Here is a 20,872-nt window from a genome sequence, read left to right on the forward strand (position 1 = left end):
CTAGCCCTTTCCCGAGTAATGGCGCCCCGAACCACAGTGTGCTCCCCCTGCCTACCTCACCCTCTCTGGTGAGCACTTTCCTGGATGATCAGATCAGGATGTGTTTCTTACACTCACAAGGCAGCAGGCAGCATCTTCATGAGCACTTTCGAGCATCTTAGGTGTGTGGTGCTTCTGCTGTCACACCCTCACGCATGTTTTAAAGGCTGGTGCTAAAAGAGAGACTCCAATTATGCCTTGATTGCAGTTGTCATGGTGATGTGATTGGAATACCTTTCATCAATGCAACATGATTTACCTCTAGGTCTGTGTCGTGCCACCCTCTCCCAGCCCTTGTGAAATAGACAGACATTTTCCCCACCCCACCATTCTCATTTTCTCTCAAGAGAGGTTGGGGGACATGTTTTCAAATGTCATGACTCAGCTTGAGGCCCTGTGAGGACTCTGGACAGGAGGTGGTGGCAGAGGTGTTTTTAAATCTCATCCTGAAACCACTGTGCCAGAGGAAATCAATAACCTGCGAGAAAAAGAGATTTTTCTGACAGGATGGAGTGTGTGGTTGCCTAGGTTACCTGGTGAGAGAGAAAGAGCCAGGGCAGAGGGAGATTGTCACATGAGCTGCCTCATTCTACAGGATGCAGCCCTAAAGCCAGAGTGTGGAGGAGTATGCTCAGTATTTCAGAGCCTTCTCAACATTAGCAGCTTCCTGAAGGGGTCTGAGCCTGTTTGTGAGATGCAAAGACAAGGAGGACAAGGACACAGGCTCTGGCCACAAGCTACAGGGACTGTTGGATTTTCAGTGAGGGTGTGCAGATGGGGCAGTCCCTCTCCTTCTGGTGGTAACAAGGAGAAGGTTCTGTGAACACCTGTGGGACCCTTTAACCATGAGACAGATGCTATGATTTCTGTATCAGCCGTCCTGTTAATGTTGCATGTGCTGGGTACATTCACAGATGTGGTGAAATGGAACATTGCTTAGAATCCATGGAATTCTCACTGTGTACAGCACATGTCTTATCTATCTATCTATCTATCTATCTATCTATCTATCTATCTATCTATCTGTCTGTCTATCTATCTATCTCCTATTGCACAGAACAGAGGGAATTGTGACATGTTGGCGAGACATGTTCTCAAATGTCATGACTCATCTTGAGGCCCTGTGAGTACTCTGGACAGGAGATGGTGGCAGAGGTGTAGTTTTAATTTTTTATTTTATTTTTTTACGCTCACAACAAATATTTATTTACAAGTTCATTGCAGGTGATGGGAGTAAGAGAGCAAAAGGGCAGGCATGTCTGAACTGCTGGCACCCTTCCCCAAATGGAGCAGAATTCCTTTCCTTCTTTACCTCTCAGCCAGAGCTCCTCCAATTAGCTAAACCACAAGGCAGAGAGAACGTGCTGAGAGCCTTCTCAGTACTCCAGCTGAGCTAAGCCGAGTTCCATCATCATTCCCATCCCTTCCTCAGATAGAACTTTCTGGCCTAGAGGGAAACAGCAGGGAATTGGAAAGCACAAGCTCTGGAAGAGAAACCTCACTATTTTTTTTACCAGCAAAAGAGTAATAGTGTCAAGGGTCTCAGTCAGAGCCACTGTCTTTAGGAGAAACACCCAGGAACCCAGGAGATTCAGCTCTCCCAATGCTGTATTTCTCCAGTAGGCTGGCCCTTGTTATCCCCTCATCTCTGTTGACAAAGCTGTGAACCAGAAACCAACAAAGAACACATTTTCCTCAACCTGGTTGAACACACATGTATGCACAGATACAGATTCTTCACACAGCTAAGAAAGATCCAATCCCCATATCTTCTAGGAGTGGGGCTAGAAGTACTGGAGCCTGAGGATGTAGGTAGGTCCTGGGCACATGGAAACGTGTGTGTGCATAAACACATATGTCAGAGACAATAGAACCAACCTGGCTCCTTGTGGGCCACACTGCTCAGCTCTGTTGAGCTCTTCAATTCAAATTCCATCAGTCCCTTTCTCTCCTGTCAGGCCTGGGTCTGGTTCTCCAACTTGAAATCTATTGGTGTTTCTAGACCCCAACTCTCAATCTGAACTTCCCAGCCTCCAGCTCAGGCTGTCTCCCCAAGTCCCTGTCTCCAGGAACTCCTCAGCATCAGCCTCTGCTGGTCTTGTCTGTTATTGGTAATCCTGCCCAGAGTGGTGGCTCATGGCTCCCTTTGGGCAAGAGGACAGGAATCTTTCTCCCTGCCTGAGAGTCCCAAAGGAGCCCATGAGAAAATGCTGGGTGAATGTGCAAGAGGTGTAGAGAAAAAAAACTACAGCAGTTCGTCAGCTCCTCTCCAGAGAGTAAAATCCACACCCTGGCTGGGCTGAGGTGCAGGAGGAGAGGAGGAGAGCTAGAGCAAATGTAGGGCAAGCTATAGCCTAGTGGTGTTGAGGGAGCTGTGGTCCTCTTTCCACAGCCCGGCTCCCGGCTGCCTGGCTAGCTTATGACCCAAAATAACACACAAACTGTATTCTTTTAATCACTGCCTGGCCCATTATATCTAGCCTCTTCTAGGCTAATTCTCATGTATTAATTTAGCCCATTTCTAATAATCTGTGTACTAGGTGCGCTTACCTGGAAAGATTCAGCATGTCTGACCTGGCGGCTTGCTTCATCACGTCTGGCTCTGAGAGGAACTGCATGATTTCTGAACTCACTTCCTCTTCTTCCCAGCATTCTGTTCTGTTTACTCTGCCTATCTAAATTCTGCCCTATCAGATGGGCCAAGGCAGTTTATTAGCCAATGACCTTCCTCCATCATTTCTTCTTTTTCTTTTTAAACAAAAAGGAAAGGCTTTAACTTTAACATAGCAAAATTACATATAACAGAATAGTTATCAAGTAAGAATTACAGTTACAATATTTACATCTACTTTATCTTTTATCATAACTAAGGAAAACTATAACTATTTATATATTCTTTAACTCCATCAAAGACTCCAGAAGGATATAATATTACCTAAGTAAATGAGAAGTAAACAACTTACAATACTCTAGAAATCACAGAGACATCTCACTGACTGGACAGTCACCCAAAGTCCCTCTGCACCATTGGGGCATCCATCTTCAGCCTACAGGCCCATAGTATCCAGCAGACATTTCCATGAAGCAGGAAATTTCAAAGGCAGTTCAGTCACTATCTGCTGTGTCCTGCAGAATGTCTCACAGACTCTTTCATGAATCAGGAACGCTGAAAGATCATCTCACCTTCAGGCAAGTTCAGCAGTCCTCTCTCTGCAGGTTCTCCATGTCCAGTTTATGCAATAATCCAGGCAAGAGCAGTTTCTTGCCCAAATGGCTATCAAACTCCATAAGGAGCCTCTTCGATGCCCATCTTCCTTTTGAAGTAGATTGGTGCTGCCAGGAGCAGACGTTTCTCATTGTCATGAAAACCCTAAGTTATTAAAAGATTAAATGCCATATTCTACAGTCTTTGAAAGATATGAAGAATGTCTATCTAACTGAAATATATCTCTATATATCTAGAAAATCTAACAGGACTACAAGCCTAACTATTATCAATGATTATCCGTTAACAACCTATATTTCCTAATTATACATTACATTTTTAAATGAACTACACAATCAAAATACCTTAATCAAGATCAAAAATACACATACATATAATAAAATTGACCTTAAATTTCTATCAATAAGGGAAAATTTATACAAGTGAAAATTATTCATATCCATACCATATCCCCCTTTAAATGTAAAAGAACATTTATAAACAATATTTGGGAATATGGGCACAGTTATTTCTCTCCAAACTTCTTCCTGCTGAATGGGGGCGCTGTTATTTAGTTTTTTTATGGGATAACCTGTGTGCTAGATTCATCTCAGTCAGCAGTCAAGTGAAGTAATTTTTTAAAGGTGTTCACAGCAACCCTTCAGGAGGGCGTGTTCCATCATACCATATTGGAATAGAAGAAATCCACAGGGTCTCATCCTCTGTGAAAACAAAAGAAGACACTCCTTTCCAAAACATCATGTCCTTAGATCCAAATTCCAAAGTCAAGGTATTTTCAAATTATCTATGTTGGATTAGTTCAGCAGCATTTATAAACAAATATCTTTTAGCAGCTGTTGCTCCTTCCTCAGCATTCAAACAATTCAAAGAGAGCATAATAGCATACAGTATCAAGATTCTCTGTGTATTTTCCATCTTTGTGCAGCTTTGTTTTAACCTCTATTTCATTTATTTTTACTTTTATTTTATATTCTCTGTATATCTTTGTCCTGGAATAACTCTGTAGACCAGGCTGTCCTTGAACTCTCAGAGATCCCTCTGTCTCTGCCTCCCAGGCATTGGGATTAAAGGCATGTGCTACCACACCTTTAAGTCACAGAGGTCTATCTCCCTCTGCCTCCCAAGTGTTGGGATTAAAGGTGTGTACTAACACACCCAACTACTCTCTTTCTTTTTTTTTTTTGTTTTTTACGTTAAGAACTTTAACTTTTAGCCTGCATATATTTTTAACACACTGTAAATCACTTAAAAGTTTTTTGTTTTGTTTTTGAATCTCTCTTTACTGTATCTCTCTCTCTCTCTCATTCTGACCACACGAGCCTTTAAATTACTGACCAATATGGGTAGGACTAAAGCCGTGGCTTTGCTGGCTAGATCCAGCCCATTCCTTAACTTTCCAGCCTCATGGCAGAGGTACTGCTGGAGCCATTTTTATCGCCACAACTCTGTGGTGTTTTAAAGTCCCTGCTAGCAAGCGAGTTGCAGCATTCTGCTCACAGATCACACTCATTCGGACTGATTGCCTGAAAGAGTCAGAGTTTGCCCTGGCAGGACAGACCAGAAAGCCAGCATTTAAAATAAAACAGCACAACTTTTTTCCTGCTATGGCTGAAAACAAATAAGCATGCAGTCAGCTTTTATCAATACCATTTAAGTGTTTCATGGCAGGACCTCTTAATGAGCTGCAGGGTTTTGCAGCTAAAGCTGAGTCAGAAAAAAAAAGAAAAAAAAAGCTGAGTCAGGAAGCCTCTCTTAGATGAGAGCCCTTGCTTGCCTCTAGCAAGCAGAGCAGACCCGAGAAATTGCTGCTACCAAGAAAACATGCTTTACTCTATTCTTTCCCAAGCTTTCTCAGGCTTTCTGTGGACTAAGTTATCCACATTGGGTGCCATTCTTTTGAGAGAGCTGTGGGCCTCTTTTCACAGCCCGGCTCCTGCCTGCCTGGTTAGCTTATGACCCAAAATAACACACAAACTGTATTCTTTTAAACACTGCCTGGCCCATTATATCTAGCCTCTTCTAGGCTAATTCTCATGTATTAATTTAGCCCATTTCTAATAATCTGTGTAGCACCACTAGGTGCACTTACCGGGAAAGATTCAGCATGTCTGACTTGGCGGCTTGCTTCATCGGGTCTGGCTTTGAGAGGAGCTGCATGATTTCTGAGCTCACTTCCTCTTCTTCCCAGCATTCTGTTCTGTTTACTCTGCCTATTTAAATTCTGCCCTAGCAGATGGGCAAAGGCAGTTTCTTTATTAGCCAATGACCTTCTTCCATCGTAGTGGTGCCTACAGAAGACTCTGGGGAGCCAGGGGGGTCCTCTCTCAGACCCTGGGAGAAGACTGCACATTGCCAAAGTACTGTGGGCAAGGAGGTAGGGCCAAATGACCCAACTGTGCAAGCTAAATAGTTCTGCTCGGAGGTCCAGGAGGAAGGATTTCATAAGACAGCAACAAAATCAAAACACTTGAACAGAGCTATGGGGCTGGGCCCAGGCCTCCAGATTCACCCTGTTGTTTGTAGAGGTCAAAGAAGGCTACAGAAGGTAGGGTTTGACAGAGGAGCCAAAGGCTGGCACTGAGAGCTGGGGAAGGCAGGAGGCAAGGGCCAAGGGATCAGGAGAGCTGGAACCCCAGGAGTCTCTTAATAGCGGCATTGATGTCCCCGCCTGTGGCGATCAGGGCCTGTAGGTTAGCTTCACGGTTGACAAAGCCCATGGAATTGAGCTGCTCCAGCTGCTGCTGAAATCTCACTTCTGGCATCGGCACCTGTGAATTTCCACTTCCAGCCGGAAGCTGGATCGTCTGCTGCTGGGCACTGGAACCTGCCGTGGGAGGAGGCGTGCCTGGTAGGCCTGGGGAGGGCGCTGGGGCCGCAGCTGCAGACCCAGAGTTGCCTGCCAGGGGTACAGGGATCCGGGATGTCCCAAAGGAGCCAAGGCTTGGTACCAGCCCAGGGACTTCAGTTTGTAGTATCTGCAGGCCCTGCTGGATCTGCAGCAAGGCCTGAGTGGCCCGGGGATTGGTGAAGGTGGAGAGCGACTCTGAGTTCTGCATCTGCTGCAGGAACACAGGGAGCTGCAGGCGGAGCTGCTCCTGAAGCTGTGGATTCCTCGCAAACAGCGGGACATTCACCATTATCTGAGCAGCAAAGTCAGGGTCCTGGGCGAGTGTCTGCATCATGCTGCGCATGTAAGGAGCTGAGATCACATTCTGCATCAGCTGGGGGTTTTCAGAGATCTGCTGGAGAAGCGCCTGCATTTCTGGGCTGTTGAACACCCCTGACCCCAGGCCAGCTGCATTGATCCCAAGAGGGTTCGAGACTGTCGGGTGCACCTGGCTGGTCCCCGATCCTCCGGTGCCCTCCCCACCGGACCCGGAGGCCTGGGAGGTGGGGGGCGAGGGGCTCCAGGGGTTAGGGAGGGGCTCTCGATTCTCAGTCCGAAGAGGCTGGGAAGAAGTGCTGTTGGAGTTCCCGGCCAGGGAAGAGAAGGGATTGTTGCCAAACTGTTCCCGAGCAGCTGTGAGCATGGGCTCCTGGAAGTCGGTGTACATGCGGCGGAGGGCATTATATCCTCCAGGAACGCTTTCCAAGTTGCTGAGGGCCTGGTCCTGGTTCCGCATCATTTCTTGCATCATAGCTGGGTTCCGAGCAAGCTCCATTGTCTGTCTCATGAGCTCGGGGTTGTTGAGCATGTGGCTGATCTCAGGGTTCCTCTCCATCAGCTGTTGCATCTGGGGGTTAGCCATGATCATGTGGCGCATCAGGTCAGGGTTTGACATCATATCCTGTACCAAGGGGTTCTCCATGATCTGTGTCAGCATCTCAGGGTTGGACATGAGCTGTCTCTGCATCTGTTGCTGTAGCTCCATGAAGTTGGCAGAACCCAGGCCCAGACTGCCTAGGCCAAGGATGCCCCCAAAGCCAGAGAGAATCGATGCAGTGGCACTTGGGGGCCCCTCTGCAGCCACCGGAGAGGGTCCTCCTCCATTGCCAGAATCTGAAGTGGCATTGCCAGAGCCGCAGGGCTGGGCGGGGGCAGCAGGGGAGGCAGGTGTGGTGGAGGGTGCAGAGGCAGAGTCGGGAGTGGATGGGGAAGAAGCAGGAGTGGCCACCGGATCTTGAGCTTTCTGAGGGGTCTTGATGACTAAATGGACCGTGAGCCCATCCTTGATCCCATGCTGATTCAGTGTGTCTCCATCCTTGAGGATCTTGCCTGCGAAAAACAGGACCAGCTGATCCTGCTGAGCCTTAAACCTCCGGGAGATTTCCTCCTTGAACTCCTTGACCGAGGCTCGATCGCAGATCACGATCTCCTCCTTGTTCTTGGGGGTCTTGACGGTGACCCGAATCTGGGGCCTCATCTCAGCTCCGCTTGGCTCCGTCATGCTGCCGCCCGGCCGCCTGCCAGCCCGCGAGAGGTGTAGTTTTTAAATCTCTTCCTGAAACCACTGTGCCAGAGGAAATCAATAGCCTGCGAGAAAAAGGGATTTTTCTGACAGGATGGAGTGTGTGGTTGCCTAGGTTACCTGGAGAGAGAGAGAAAGAGCCAGGCAGAGGGAGACTGTCACGTGAACAGCCTCATTCTACAGGATGCAGCCCTAAAGCCAGAGTGTGGAGGAGTATGCTCCGTATTTCAGAGCCTTCTCAACATTAGCAGCTTCCTGAAGGGGTCTGAGCCTGTTTGTGAGATGCAAAGACAAGGAGGACAAGGACACAGGCTCTGGCCACAAGCTACAGGGACCGTTGGATTTTCAGTGAGGGTGTGCAGATGGGGCAGTCCCTCTCCTTCTGGTGGTAACAAGGAGAAGGGGCTGTGAACTCCTGTGGGACCCTTTAACCATTAGACAGATGCTATGATTTCTGTATCAGCCATCCTGTTAATGTTGCATGTGCTGGGTACATTCACACAAGCAGTGAAATGTAACATCGCTTAGAACCCATGAAATTCTCAAGACTGCATACAGCACCTGTCTTGTCTGTCTGTCTATCTATCTATCTATCTATCTATCTATCTATCTATCTATCTATCTATCTATCTATCTGTCATCTATCTATCTATCTAATCTCTCATATCTATCTATCTATCTATCTATCTATCTATCTATCTATCTATCTATCTATCTATCTGTCATCTATCTATTTGTAGGGTACAGGACAGAGGGAATTGTGACATTTCACACACCACATATTTACTTGGATAATGTAATTCTAAGTGAGTTATACTATATATAAATACATATGTGCACATGTACATATATAAATACACATGAAATATGCATGTAAATATTGTCTTCAGTGTGCATAGCTGCATTCCATGTAAAATCACTAACAGATGTGCCCTGAGATTTGACCTTAAAAGCCTGAACAATGGATTCCAAGCAGAATCCCAACATGGAGCTTGAGAATTATAATGCCTGCTGAAGGCGTGTCCCCAAATCCAGATAAAACAGGAAAAGATAAATGGGCTGCCATTCCCATAGTTAACTGACTTAGGTGGAAGTGAAGACTGGGATGAAGAGGCACCGTGCAGTTGCCTGTCAAGGAATGGATCAAGAACATGGTGAATGCCCCTGAGCTGTAGCATTTCATCTGCCTGATCAGCACCATGGGCCAAATCCTGCCCCATTCATAAGTCTGAGCTAGTCAAACCTACAGGAGCACACTTCATGTGGCAACCATCACAGTGTACATGGGACCAAATGTGAATATCAAGCTCTGAGAGAAGTGAAGTCAGAACAAGCTTAAAGGGTGTGAAATTTAGTTGGTTGTGTAGGGGAACCCAGACATTCTGCCTTCAGTTTCCATTATGTTTTGTTTTTGTTTTGAGCTAAACAGTGTAGTTATGGCTGTCCCAGAATTCATAAGTAGACCAGAGTGAAAGAAAATTCAGAAATTTCTCTGCCTCCATGTCTTGTATGCTGGGATTATAGGTGAGATCTACCACACCCAGCCCTGTCTCCATTCTCCATGTCTACCTTGTTGATTGAGAGGAAACAGCCATGTGTAAGACTTATCTATGGGTTCTGTAACTACTGTGGTGGTCTGAATGTTCTCATAGACTCATAGAGAGTGGCATTTTTGGAGGTGTGGCATTTTTGAAGTATGTGTGGCCTTGTTGAAGAAGCATTTCACTTGGTGGTGGGCTTTGAGATCGGAGAAGCTCAAGATAGACCTAGTGGCTCACTAATTACCTCTTCCTCACAATAATGGACTAAACCTCTGACATGTAATCCTGCTCAAAGCAACTGTTTTCTTTTGTAATGTTTGCCATGGTCATCCTGTATCTTCACAGCAATAAAATCCTTTTTCCTAGACGTAGCCCCAGAAGGCATCCATGAAGACACATTCATTGTGCCCTCATGATTCCATGCTCACCTTCTTTCTCAGACCTACCTCTTCCCCAACAAGTCTTTTGTCCTTCTGTCCCTGGGATCCTTCCTCTTTCTCACCTTCCTTTAAACAAAGTTCATTCAGTGCTCCCTGTTTTTACAATGATGAACTCCTTCCTTCACAAACTTGCTGAGAAACCTGCAGAACTCAGGGCATAAGTAAATCCCCCCATGAATACAGCCTTACCTTTGCTGGGTGCCTAAATGGGTTCTTGGCACAGTCCCGGTTCAGGATGCTGTGACTGACCTATTCTGAAAAGCATCCATGCTAGGATCTCTCCATCTTCCCCAGTGCATTCTCAGAGCTCAATGTGGATTTTAAGAAAATACAGGAAGATGTCTACAGCATCCTGAGTGTTTGCTGCACATATGAGGAAGGATCCATTTTCTTGCTTTTGCATGCACCTGGGCTGGTGAGAGACATACTACGACTGGCCCAGGCTCTAGCACTGTGGTTGAGAGAATGTACCCTGGGTGACATCTGGACAATGAAGTAGAAGAGAATGGAGAAATGACTCCTTGACAGGATGTGAATATTTGTTCAGCAGGTTGCACATTTGTGGTCCAAAGCCTTTCAAACTCATACTGAGCCTGATTTCACAATCATGATTCCTTCAGCATTCCATATTTTCCATTCACAGAACTCATCCCACTTGTTTTCAGGCTAATTCTGAGGATGTACAGTGTGGCTTGTGTAACTGTGAAGAAACCCAAAAGGTGCCCAGGAAGTTGTGTGAGCATAGCAAAATGCAGATGGCCTGGCACTTGGCAGCAGCATGTACCACTCTTCTGTTGAAGGGGAGAGGCCCACTTGTTTGTCCTGGTTGCCCAACTAGCTTACATCTGAAATAACCACGCAGAAATTTTATTAATTAAAACACTTCTTGGCCCATTATCTCTAGCTTCTTATTGGCTAACTCTCATATCTTGATTTAACTCATTTCTATTAAACTACATATCACCACGAGTTTGTGGCCTACCAGGAAATATTCAGTATGTCTTTCTCTGGTGGCTCCATGGTGGCTCTCTCTCTACCTTTCTTCCCAGCATTCAGTTCTGTCTTCGCCAGTTACCTAAGTCCTGCCCTCTAAGGAACAAAACAGTTTCTTTATTCATTACCCAATGAAAGCAACACATGAAAAGAATAAACTCCTACACCATTTCCCTGTTTCTGTTTAACAAAAAGGAATGCTTTAACATAGTAAAATTGCATATGACAACACAGTTATCAAGGAAAAAATACAGTTACCATATTTATATCTACCTCATCATAAAAAGGAACACTATAATAAAAACTATCTGTTCTTTAACTCCATCAAAAACTCCAGAAGGATATAATATTACCTAAGTAAACAGGAAGTGCATTGTAAGCAACTTCCAAACTCTAGAAATGACAGAGTCATCTCACTGCCTGGACAGTCACCCATAGTTCTTCTTTATCGTTGGGGCATCCATTTTCAGCCTAGAGGCCCATAGTATCGAGCAGACTTTTCCATGAAGCAGGAAATTTCAAAGACAGTTCAGTCACTTTCTTTGAAAGAGATTAAGAATGCCTATCCATCTGAAATATATCTATGCACATCTGGAAAAATCTAACTAACATGACTACAAACTTAACTATTATAGATGACTATATATTAATTAATATTTCTTAATTATACATTTTATATCTTAAATAAACTACACAATCACAACACCTCAATCAAGAGTAGAAATATACATATAATAAGAGAATCTTATTATATCAATAAACCAAAATCCATACCAATTTGAAATATATATATATATATATATATATATATATATATATATTACATCTCCTTTATATGTAAAAGAACATTTGTAAACAATATCTGGGAATATGGGCACAGTTATTTTCCTCCATACTTCTTTCTACTGTATGGGGGCACCATTAATCAGGTCTTTCATGGTGTGTCCTGTGTGCCAGATTCATCTCAGTCAGCAGTTGTGAGAAGTAATTTTTCGATGGTATTCACGGAAACCTTTCAGGAAGTCCATGAAACCATATTGGGGTGGAAGCAATCCGCAGGTTTTCATCTGATGTGAAAACAAAAGAAGAACTTCTTTTCCAAAGCACCATATCCTTAGACCCAAATTCTGAATTCAAAATACATTTATAATATACTACCATATAATATAATATATGCTGGTTTAGCTTAGCAGCCCATATAATGAAATACCTTTCTGTACTTAGCTCCTTCAAACTCAAAAAATTCAAAAATAATACAATAACATAATGCAGACTCTCTGTTAATTTTCCATTTTTCCATGGCTTATTTTTACTCTTATTAATTTACTCTGTCTCTTTAAAGTCTTTACCTCTTTTCTAAAGCATTAATTTTATTTTATGACTTTCTATACTCTTTTTCTTCTCTCTCCCAAGCCTACGTACATTTATTCAACACTGTGACCCATTTCGTGTTTGTTCATGTCTGAATCTCTCCTTTTGTAAATCTGTAATTCTTTACTGTCCTGGAGTACTTCTTAAAATGCTAAGTGCTTCTTAAAAACTTATATTGTTCCATTAGTAAGGGGAATACGGTACCATCTGTTTGCCTGCCCATTCTAAAAACATAAGCTGTGCTGTTATTATGTTAAATACAGTAGTTCCTACCCAAGACCTTCACATTCCAGTATGGCAGAGCTGCTTGTGTCTCTGAGCCAAGCACACTGACCAACTTCCAGTCACATTGCTGGTCCATGTTGCCATCAAGCAATCAGCTCACAAACCTCATCCACATTCTCTGTCTCTTGCAAGAGACAGAGTTTGTGCTTGCGGCACAGCACAGAAAGCCAATATTGTAAAACTGCCTTTGTTTTCCTGCTTTGACTGCTGAGCCAAAACAATCTCTCTGTGGTTTGCTGCCAGCAAACAGCAAAAAGCTGTGTTAAACTCTATATTTGTGTCTAGAATTCTTTTTCAAGCCTTCTCAGGTTTTACATGGAATTATTTAACCATGTTGAAGGCCTACCTGCATGGTGGGTATTTCATTGTGCAGCATCTAGGTATTTAAGGGTTTTTCTAAGTTTGAATAAATGGCATTTGGCTGATCTCCTTTCAAATGACCGAGGTCTCTTGTTTGTTTGTTCAATCTCCAGGCCCTTTCCTGGCTCTCACAGGGTACAGTGATGCACAAACTGTACAGAGAGAGTAATGCAGGTGCAGGCGTTACAGCAGAGAACCTGGGATCAGTTCCCAGGACCCAGATATTGGCTCACAAACAATCATTAACTCCAATTTTAGGGAATCTGACACCCTCTTCTGATGAGGGAGGTGATGTATGCTGTGAATGCGTTGTATTGCCATTTGTTAAAAAGAAGCTGCTTTCAGCCAATAGCTTAAAAGAACAAAGCCAGGGTTAAAGAGATATATTGAGAGAGTATGCGAGCAAGAGCTGCCATGGAGCTGTCAGGTCAGACATGCTGAATCTTTCCCCGTAAGCCACAACCTCATGTTGATAAACAGATTAATAGAAATGGGTTAAATCATGATGTGAGAGTTAGCCAATAAGAGCCTAGAGCTAATGGGCCAAGCAGTAATTTAATTAATAATATTTCTTTCTAGTTATTTTGGGTGTATGATAGCCAAGCAGCTGGGAAAAACAAAAGGCCCCTCTCTCATAGTAACACTCTGGCAGAGGACTAGGGATTAATTACAGAACACTTTGTGGAGCATCACTCAAATGCAAAGAACCCATGTCTTCCAGTGTATCACATGCGTTTTTATCACCTCCAGTCCCTTACGTGCAGAAACACACACACACACACACACACACACACATATCGAAATAAGGGTTTTTAAAATCTCCTTTTTCTTGATTCAGTAAGGGTCCAATACTCTAAATGTCCTTATCTATGCAATTTTTTGTTTTATGGAAAATAAAATTGTTTCTCATATAATATATCCTGATTGTGGTTATCCATCCCTCTACTCTTTCCATTTCCTTCCAACCTTACCTCCTCACCAGATCCACTCTTTTTTGTCACTCATTAGAAAAGATCAGCCTATAAAAAATAAAAAGAAAGCAACAAAAGAAACTAGGATAGAGACAAATTTATTATGTCCAAGATGGACATGGCAGTCCAACATGAGAACAGTCCTGACAACAAGCACAAGGATCAGAGACCCCCTTGTTCTCACAGTCAGAAGTTCCACATAAGTACTAAGCCTTCTGGATATCTGTAACATATATTCAATAGACCTAGTATAGATTCTGTTGGGCCTTGTGCAGGCTCACTAGTCTCCGCGAGCTCATATATATATTGCTTAATTTTCTGCTGGTGTCTTCCATCTCCACTGGTTCTACACTTTTTACCCTCCTTTTCCATGGCATTTCCTGAGCTCTGGTAGAAGAGTATTGGTGGAGACCTCTAATTTAGACTCTCTCTCCACATAACATCTCGCTGTGGAACTCTGCATCTGTTCCCATGTGCTGTTGGAAGAAGCCTCTAGTGACTGGATAAGGTACTGATCAATGAGAAGAACAGACTAACATTAGGAAAGATTTCAATGATTTTTCTTTTTTTTTTGACAGTTATATTTATTTATTTAAAATGAAATATCCCTGCATCACTCAGATGAAGCCATCTTGATCATGTTGGACAATATTTTTTTTTTATTGAAAGAAAAAAAAAGGAATTCCCGCCTCCTCCCAGCCTCCCATTTCCCTCCCCCTCCTCCCTCTCTTCTCCTCCTCCCCCCATTTCTCTCCCCCTCCCTCTCCAGTCCGAAGAGCAGTCAGGGTTCCCTGCCCTGTGGAAAGTCCTAGGTCCTCCCCACCTCCATCCAGGTCTAAGAAGGTGAACATCCATACTGGCTAGGCTCCCACAAAGCCAGAACATGAAGTAGGATCAAAACCCCATGCCATTGTCCTTGGCTTCTCATTAGCCCTCATTGTTCGCCATGTTCAAAGAGTCCAGTTTTATCCCATGCTTTTTCAGTCCCAGTCCAGCTGGCCTTAGTGAGCTCTCAATAGATCAGCCCCACTGTCTCCGTGGGTGGGTGCACCCCTCGTGGTCCTGAATTCCTTGCTCATGTTCTCCCTTCTTCTGCTCTTCATTGGGACCTTGGGAGCTCAGTCCAATGCTCCAGTGTGGGTCTCTGTCTCTATCTCCATCCATCGCCAGATGAAGGTTCTATGTTGATATGCAAGATATTCATCAGTATTGCTATAGGATAGGGCCATTTCAGGTTCCCTATCCACAGCTGCTCAAGGGGCTAACTGGGGACATCGCCCTGGGCACCTGGGAGCCCCTCTAGGTTCAAGTCTCTTGCCAACCCTACGATGGCTCCCTTAATTCAGTTATGTGATTCCCTGCTCCTCTATCCAACCTTCCTTTCTCCCAATCATCCCGTTTCCCTAAGTTCCTCCCATTCTCCCCTTCTTACTTTTCTCTCCCCATCTCCCCTTACCCCCGTCCTACCCCACCCCCAAGTTCCCAATTTTTTGCCGGGCAATCTTGTCTACTTCCCATATTCAGGATAACAATTATATGTTTTTCTTTGGGTTCACCTTCCTATTTAGCTTCTTTAGGATCACAGATTATAGACTCAATGACCATTATTTGGGCTAGAAACCAATTATGAGTGAGTACATCCCATGTTCATCTTTTTGGGTCTGGCTTACCTCACTCAGGATAGTGTTTTCTATTTCCATCCATTTGCATGCAAAATTCGAGAAGTCATTGTTTTTTACCGCTGAGTAGTACTCTAATGTGTATATATTTCACACTTTCTTCATCCATTCTTCTATTGAAGGACATCTAGGTTTTTTTCCAGGTTCTGGCTATAACAAATAATGCTGCTATGAACATAGTTGAACAAATTCTTTTGTCATATGATAGGGTATCTCTTGGGCATATTCCCAAGAGTGGTATTGCTGGGTTCTGGGGTAGGTTGATCCTGAATTTCCTGAGAAACCGCCACACTGCTTTCCAAAGTGGTTGCACACGTTTGCATTCCCACCAGCAATGGATGAGGGTACCCCTTACTCCACAACCTCTCCAGCGAAGGCTATCATTGTTGTTTTTGATTTTAGCCATTCTGACAGGTGTAAGATGATATCTCAAAGTTGTTTTGATTTGCATTTCCCTGATCACTAAGGAGGTAGAGCATGATCTTAAGTGTCTTTTGGCCATCTGAACTTCTTCTGTTGAGAATTCTCTGTTCAGTTCTGTGCCCAATTTTTTTTTAAATTAGGTTAATTAGCATTTTAAAGTCTAGTTTCTTGAGTTCTTTATATATTTTGGAGATCAGACCTTTGTCTGTTTCAGGGTTGGTGACGATCTTCTCCCAGTCAGTAGGTTGCCTTTTTGTCTTAGTGACAGTGTCCTTTGCTTTACAGAAGCTTCTCATTTTCAGGAGGTCCCATTTATTCAATGTTTCCCTTAATGTCTGTGCTGCTGGGGTTATACGTAGGAAGTGATCTCCTGTGCCCATCTGTTGTAGTGTGCTTCCCACTTTCTCTTCTATCAGGTTCAGTGTATTCAGATTGATATTGAGAACTTTGATCCATTTGGAGTTGAGTTTTGTGCATAGTGATATCATCTGCAAACAATGAAAGTTTAACTTCTTCCTTTCCAATTCGAATGCCCTTGATCCCTTTATGTCATCTTATTGCTATTGCTAGAACTTCAAGCACTATATTGAAGAGGTATGGAGAGAGTGGACAGCCCTGTCGTGTTCCTGATTTTAGTGGGATGGCTTTGAGTTTCTCTCCATTTAATTTGATGTTAGCTGTCAGCTTGCTGTAAATAGCTTTTATTATATTTAGGTATGACCCTTGTATCCCTAATCTCTCCAAGACTTTTATCATAAAGGGATGTTTAATTTTATTGAATGCCTTTTCAGCATCTAATGAAATGATCGTATGTTTTTTTTTCTTTCAGTTTATTTATATGATGGATTACATTGATAGATTTTCGTATGTTGAACCAGCCCTGCATCTCTGGGATGAAGCTACTTGATCATAATGGATAATTTTTCTAATGTGTTCTTGGATTCGGTTTGCCAGTATTTTGTTGAGGATTTTTGCGTTGATGTTCATGAGTGAGATAGACCTGTAATTCTCTTTCTTGGTTGAGTCTTTGTGTGGTTTAGGTATCAGGGTAACTGTAGCTTCATAAAAGGAATTTGGCAATGCCTCTTCTGGTTCTATATTGTGAAATACATTAAGGAGTATAGGTATTAGGTCTTCTTGGAAGTTCTGGTAGAATTCTGCATTGAAACCATCTGGTACTGGGCTTTTTTTGGTAGGGAGGTTTTTGATAACTGCTTCTAATTCTTCGCGACTAACAGGTCTATTTAGATTGTTCACCTGTTCCTGGTTTAACTTTGGTATATGGTATTTATCTAAAAAGGTGTCCATTTCTTTTACATTTTCCAGTTTTGTGGCATACAGGCTTTTGTAGTAAGATCTAATGATTCTCTGAATTTCCTCTGTGTCTGTGGTTATGTCCCCCTTTTCATTTCTGATCTTATTAATTTGCATATTCTCTCTGTGCCTTTTGATTAGTTTGAATAGGGGTTTATCAATCTTGTTCATTTTCTCCAGGAACCAGCTTTTTGTTTCATTGATTCTTTGGATTGTTTTCTTTGTATCTATTTTATTGATTTCTGACCTCAGTTTGATTATTTCCAGTCTTCTACTCCTCCTAGGTGAGTCTGCTTCTTTTTTTTCTAGAGCTTTCAGGTGGGCTGTTAAGTCTCCAATGTGTGCTTTTTCTGTTTTCTTTAAGTGGGCACTTAGTGCTATGAGCTTTTCTCTTAGGACTGCTTTCATTGTGTCCCATAGGTTTGAGTATGTGGCTTCTTTATTTTCATTGAATTCAAGGAAGACTTTAATTTCTTTCTTTATTTCTTCTTTGATCCAGGTGTGGTTCAGTAGTTGACTGTTCAGTTTCCATGAGTTTGTAGGCTTTCTGGGGGTAGCATTGTTGTTGAATTCTAACTTTAATCCATGGTGATCTGATAAGACACAGGTGGTTACTAATATTTTTTTGTAACTGTGGAGGTTTGCTTTTTTACCGACTATGTGGTCAATTTTCAAGAAGGTTCCATGAGCTGCAGAGAAGAAGGTATATTCTTTCCTATTTGGGTGGAATGTTCTATAGATGTCTGTTAAGTCCATTTGATTCATTACCTCCATTTATTCTCTTATTTCTCTATTAGCTTTCTGTCTGATTGACCTGTCCATTGGTGAGAGAGTAGTGTTGAAGTCTCCTTTTTTTTGTTTTTTTTTAATTTATTTAATTATTAAAGATTTATGTCCCTTCACCGCCACCGCCTCCCATTTCCCTCCCCCTCCTCCAATTAAGTCCCCGTCCCTCATCAGCCCAAAGAGCCATCAGGGTTCCCTGCCCTGTGGGAAGTCCAAGGAACCCCCACCTCCATCCACGTCTAGAAAGGTGAGAATCCAAACTTCCTAGGCTCCCATAAAGCCAGTACGTGCAGTAGCATCAAAACCCCCTTGTCATTGTTCTTGAGTTCTCAGTAGTCCTCATTGTTCACTATGTTCAGCAAGTACGGTTTTATCCCAGGCTTTTTCAGATACAGGCCAGCTCGCCTTAGTGGGTTCCCGATAGAACATCCCCATTGTCTCAGTGTATGGGTGCACTCCTTGCGGTCCTGAGTTCCTTGCTTGTGCTCTCTCTCCTTCTGCTCCTGATTTGGACCTTGAGATTTCAGTCCGGTGCTCCAATGTGGGTCTCTGTCTCTGTCTTCTTTCATCACCTGATGAAGGTTAATATTCAGGAGGATGCCTATATATTTGTCGTTGGATTCACCTTCTTATTTAGTGAAGTCTCCTACTATTAGTGTGTGTGGTTTGATGGCTGCCTTGAGTTTCAGTAATGTTTCTTTTACGTACGTGAGTCCTTTTATATCATGGGCATAGATATTCAGAATTGAGACTTCATCCTGATGAATCGTTCCTGTTATGAGTATAAAATGTCCCTCTCCATCTCTTCTGATTTATTTAAGTTTGACGTCAACTTTGTTAGAAATTAGTATGGCCACACCTGCTTGTTTCTTAAGTCCATTTGCTTGATAAGCCTTTTCCCAGCCCTTTACTCTGAGTAGGTGCCTGTCTTTGTGGTTGAGGTGTGTTTCTTGTAAACAGCAGAATGTTGGATCCTTTTTTCGTATCCAATCTCTTAGCATGTGCCTTTTTACAGGTGAGTTGAGTTCATTGACATTAAGTGATATTAATGACCAGTGGTTGTTTACTCCAGTCACTTTTTTAGTAGTAGAGTTTGTGTGTTTCCCTTCTTTGAGTTGCGCTGGTGAAGGGTCTCTAGATGTCTCAGTTATTGTGGTCATTGTTGGACTCCTTGGTTAGTGATTTTCCTTTTATTACTTTCTGTAAGGCTGGATTTGTGACTATGTATTGTTTAAATTTGTTTTTATCCTGGAAAATTTTGTTTTCTCCATTTATAGTGAACGAAAGCTTGGCTGGATATAGTACTCTGGGCTTGCATCCATGGTCTCTTAGTTTCTGCAGAACATCTATCCAGGACCTTCTGGCTTTCATGGTTTCCATAGAGAAGTTGGGTGTAAGTCTGATAGATTTACCTTTATAAGTAACTTGGCCCTTTTTCTTTCAGCTCTTAATAGTCTTTCTTTATTCTGTATGCTTTGTGTTTTGATTATTATATGGCAAGGGGATTTTTTTTGATCCATCCTATTCGGTGTTCTGTATGCTTCTTGAACCTTCATAGGTACATCTTTCTTCAGGTTGTGAAAGTTTTCTTCTATAATTTTATTAAATATATTTTCTGGACCGTTGAGCCGCACCTCTTCTCCTTCTTCTACTCCTATTATTCTTAGGTTTGGTCTTTTTATTGTGTCCCATATTTCCTGAATGTTTTGTGATGAGAGTTTGTTGGACTTGCTGTTATCTTTGATCAGTGCATTTACTTTCTCTATGTTATCTTCAGAATCTGCGATTCTTTCTTCTATCTCTTGTGTTCTACTGGTTATGTGTGTTTCTGTAGTCTCTATGCGTTTACCTAGATTTTCCATGTCCAGCCGGCCCTCTCTTTGTGTTTTCTTCCTTGTCTCCAATTCAGTTTTCAAGTCTTGAACTGTTTCCATTATCTGTTTGATTGTTTTTCCTTGGTTTCCTAGGGTATTATTTACTGCTTTATTCAATTCTTCAAACTTTCTGTTATACTTCTCATCCATTTCTATAAGGGCATTTTTTTTGAGGAGAGTATTAATTTTTTTTGTTTTTTTTTACTTTTTTTTATTGATAAAAGGAGAAAAAAAACAAATTTCCACCTTCTCCCAGCCTCCCATTTCCCTCCCCCTCCTCCCACTCTTCTCCCCCTCCTCCCACCCCTCTCCCCTTACCCCCACTCCTCTACTCCTCCCTCTCCAGTCCAAAGAGCAGTCAGGGTTCCCTGCCCTGTGGTAGGTCCTAGATCCTCCCCCCTCTGTCCATATCTAGGAAGGTGAACATCCAAACTGGCTAGGCTCCCACCGAGCCAGCACATTAAGTAGGATCAAAACCCTGTGCCATTGTCCTTGCTGTCTCATCAGCCCTCATTGTTTGTCATGTACAGAGAGTCCAGTTTTATCCCATGCTTTTTCGGTAACAGTCCAGCTGGCCTTGGTGAGCTCCCAGTAGATCAGCTCCACTGTCTCAGTGAGAGGGTGCACCCCTTGTGGTCCCAACTTCTTTGCTCATGTTCTGATGTGGGAGTGTCATATCAATCTGTTGATTTCTTTGGCTACGCAATAAAGAAACTGCTAGGCCCATTTGATAGGCCCACCCTTAGGTGGGTGGAGTAAACAGAACAGAACACTGGGAGGAAGGGGAAGTGAGGTCAGACTCCACAGCTCTTCTCTCAGGAGCAGATGCCTCAGCAGAGACGTTATGCCCCGATCCCAGGCAGACACACTCGATGAAGCTCTGACCTAGAATCTTCCCGGTAAGACCCTTTCACAGATTATTAGAGATGGGTTGATTGGGATATCAGAATTAGCCAGTAAGGGCTAGAGCTAAGGGCCAAGCAGTGATTAAATGAATACAGTTTGTGTGTAATTATTTCGGGGCATAAGCTAGCCGGGCAGGCGGCTGGGGTTTTGGGAATGCAGCCCAGCTGCCCCTATTACTACAATTGGCACCCGACGTGATGGACTAAACCCACTTAAAAAACCTGAGAAGGCTTAAAAATAAGGGAGAGAGAGTTT

The 20,872-nt window shown here is 43.1% G+C and overlaps 1 protein-coding gene and 1 pseudogene across 1 annotated transcript in view; one reads left to right on the top strand and one right to left on the bottom strand.

The window, feature by feature from the left end:
* Vcf2 (VCP nuclear cofactor family member 2) overlaps positions 1-20,872 on the top strand; it is a 192,354-nt gene that overhangs the window by 149,723 nt on the left and 21,759 nt on the right. The window lies entirely within an intron of this gene.
* On the bottom strand, positions 1,196-7,853 carry LOC142840756 (ubiquilin-4 pseudogene; annotated as a pseudogene).

Source organism: Microtus pennsylvanicus, chromosome X (genome assembly GCF_037038515.1).
Source record: "Microtus pennsylvanicus isolate mMicPen1 chromosome X, mMicPen1.hap1, whole genome shotgun sequence".
In the NCBI taxonomy this organism is placed as follows: Eukaryota; Metazoa; Chordata; class Mammalia; order Rodentia; family Cricetidae; genus Microtus; species Microtus pennsylvanicus.